This window comes from Parasteatoda tepidariorum, chromosome 9 (genome assembly GCF_043381705.1).
Source record: "Parasteatoda tepidariorum isolate YZ-2023 chromosome 9, CAS_Ptep_4.0, whole genome shotgun sequence".
NCBI classification, from domain to species: Eukaryota; Metazoa; Arthropoda; class Arachnida; order Araneae; family Theridiidae; genus Parasteatoda; species Parasteatoda tepidariorum.
The window spans coordinates 29,262,238-29,265,826 of NC_092212.1; the positions used below are offsets into that span (position 1 = coordinate 29,262,238).

Sequence of the window (3,589 nt, forward strand, 5' to 3'; positions counted from 1 at the left end):
AGGAAGGAAAGTATCTACAATTTCACAACGATTATTTTCCATCGACAAAACAAAAATCACGCCCAACGTGGGGCTCGAACCCACGACCCCGAGATTAAGAGTCTCGTGCTCTACCGACTGAGCTAGCCGGGCTTAATCGAAAGTTCACAAAATTCAGATTTGCAAGCTATTTCATAATCTGTTCACTAAGAAATGATGGGAAAATTACCTTATGCTGTTCCTTATTCTTTCGATTATGATTTGCTTATTCAGATAACTTTTATAAATACAGAACATAATTATGGACAGTTACTGAGGGGAAAAAAATGTGAGCTTGGTATAAATTTACATATTTAGAATTTTATTTATTTAATTTATTTATTTAATCGGGTCGAATTTAATTTTCCTATAAAATGTATCTCAATATCTAATCTGTTTTGTTTGTGAAATTAAGAAATGAATCGGGATTTATAATAACTTTGGGGAATGAGATTTATAATTTGAGTGTAAGTATTTTTATTTGCTTAACACGTTGAGCTCCGCGTCAGCCACTGGTGGCTGACACTGGACTTTCCATTTAGGCCGCGTCAGCCACCTGTGGCTGACGCTGAAATTACATTTAGGCCGCGTCAACCACCGGTGGCTGACACTGAAATTACAATTAGGCATCGTCAATCACCGGTGGCTGACACTGACCTTTCACTTAGGCCGTGAAAAACAGCTGACTGACAGTGTATAACATGATATAGAACTATAAAATTTACACTCTTTTATGGAATTGCAGAAAATTTATTCAAAATTTACTCAATTATTGTGATTCTTGGTTTAATAAATTAAATTTACTAAGCTTTTATCCACCACTATTTCTAAGAAATTCGTAGGCTTATATAATTGACCCCTTATTTTTCAATGTTTCGTGTTAAAACTTTGTAAAAGCTAGCAAAATTCGTCTAATATTTGCAACTTTAGATTGTAGTTGTTTACCGTTGTGGGCCTGACTGGCTGGACATGTAAAATTAGCGTGACGCTCAACGTGTTAAGTAATTTTAAGAGATGTGACAAAATACGAATACACCTACCCCCAAATGCAGCAACCTTCAGAGCTGGTAAACTTCGGAAATTCGAATTCTCTGCAGTATTTTAAATTGTACTGGAATAACGTTTTTGTAAGTAAATCGTTTTTAAATTTCGTCGGCCTTAATAAACATGATAACTAGCTACGATTTTAAAAAACGAGGATTTCTGAACTTACATATTAGTGCTCAAAATAATATAATTTGAAAGAAATACTCCATTATTCTCAGTTTTTACCCGATTTCAAAACTGCTACCTAAGAGGTAAGTTAATAGTTAGGTTAAGAGAGAGGTTAATTGTTAAAAGATCTTTACACGCGCCATCTTGGATTCTAGGTTAAGTTTTTAATAAGTGCTTTCACGATTTTTTTTCTTCTTTTTTTTGTACTTGATGAACTTCCGATTATACAGTATTATTAGACAGCACAATACCTTTCAAAAAGGGTAGAAAATGAAGAGTTTGCTTCATTAGATTAGGAGAAGCAGCGCTTGATAATTTTTAAAACTTCGATGAAATTTAACCTCAATACTTAAAAGTAATGAAATGCTGCGGATTGTGGTTTTGAGTAAGTAATTTAAAACTACACGTTTCTCAGTTTTTAGATTTTTCTTTTAAAAATCTAATTTTATTGCAGTTTAAATTGATTGCTGTTGTTGTAGTTCATTTGCGTCGCACTAATGCTGCACAATGGGCTATTGGCGACGGTCTGGGAAATATCACTGAGAAGAATCCGAGGACATGCCATCACAATTTTGATTCACTGCAGAGGGGGTGGCTCTCCTGCTTCGATAGCCCGACGACTTGCGCGAAGTCAATCTCTTTTCGGTAGAACGAAGACCAATACCGCACACCCTCGGGCCCTTCGCAGACTGATCCAAGTGCTCATCCACTCGCTCACTGACTGCAGCAGTCAGTGATTGTCTTAACGATCAGTCCACTGCGGGACTGTTTAATTCGCTACCAATTTATTAAAACTTTTGCAGAAAGTGGATCAGCTGGCATCTCTGTACAGGGCTAAGAGAATAGAAGGGCTGGTTCACTCCTTTAAATAAACTCTCGCCGCGTCAAACCTCCGATTTTCTCCAGTGACGTCACTGTGGCGCGAGGCTTGCACTTTTACTTCAAGAACGGAGCGATCGGTCTAACTAGCTCTAACTAATATTGGAGCATTCGTTTTTGTGACATATTCCAAGACATTTGTTGTTTTATAAAATGATTTTCCTCAGTTTACTGCAGTGAATTTACAAAAATTTAAAACTATTAATAAAATGCCAGTTGGCGCGATTGCAACTTACAAAAATTCTGATAGAAACACAAAAGGAAAAATAATAATTTTCCAAGTGTTTCCTGAAGTAAATGAACAACTATGTAAAGAATGGATTCAACGAATTGCAAACGAAATGACACGGTTTATATAAAACAGCAATGCGTTTATTCTATTGTTAAGAACCTTTCTAAAAATTCACTATCTAAATAGAAACCGCCTCGTTACTTCAAAAAGAAAGGCAGGCGAAAAAATTAAAAATGGATAAAGTCAAAGAAAATTAAAGCGTAAATACAAAGTATAGTATATAGTTAAAATTCTCCTAATTTCATAGCATATTTTTTAATGAAGTTATTCTAAATATTTATGATTTTTTTTAATTATATTCTCCTAAAATTAAATATCTATAAATTATATTATCTTAAATTTAAATATCTATAAACTATTGTAAAATTTCAAATATCATTATGAGCCTAAATTATTATTTTGTTTCAGTAATTAGCGTTTAAGGTTGATGTTTCCTAATGATTAAGCATGAACAAATTGCTATTAACGGTATCGTGCATTTATTTACTTCTGCTTGATTTACTGTCTGGGAACTAGTTACGCTATTTAAATTAGAACTAGTTGAGGGAGTGGCACTAATGGCATATTTTAAAATCAAGGTTCTAAACTTAACCCTACGTATAATTGTCAAAGGTTATGTAGACAAAAAAAAGTGTCGATATATGCTTTGCTTAATAAGTAAAGTTGAAACTGAACTTTTTAAAATAAAGTATTTATAGTGTAATTTTCGCCAACTAGTAAAATATTTTTATAAGTTTAAATTGGTATTTTTTTAATATTTGATGGAAGGTTTTTTTTGAACTATGTTTATGAACAGAAATAATGTGCTAGTTATGTAAAGTTTGAAATCTAATAACCAGAAAATGCTTAACTTATTTTTACAGAGAGTTGATTGATTTGTTCATTTACGTCGGACTAGAGCTGCACAATGGGCTATTGGCGATGGTCTGGGAAACATCCCTGAGGATGATCCGAAGACATGCCATCACAATTTTGATCCTCCGCAGAGGGGATGGCACCCCCGCTTCGGTAGTCCGACGACCTGCACGCGAAGTCGAGCACTTTACGGTAGAACAGTTTAACGAGGACCAATACCGCACACCCTCCTACGCAGACTGATCCAAGTGGTCACCCACCCACACACTGACCGCAGCCAGTGATGCTTGACTTCGGTGATCTGCTGGGAACGGTGTCTTAACGATCAGT

General features: G+C 35.1%; 1 non-coding gene across 1 annotated transcript; it reads right to left on the bottom strand.

Annotated features, from left to right (window-relative positions):
- Positions 1–59: 59 nt before the first annotated feature.
- TRNAK-CUU (transfer RNA lysine (anticodon CUU)) lies at positions 60–132 on the bottom strand. The gene has a single exon. It is a non-coding gene; the product is annotated as a tRNA-Lys (tRNA).
- Positions 133–3,589: the final 3,457 nt, after the last annotated feature.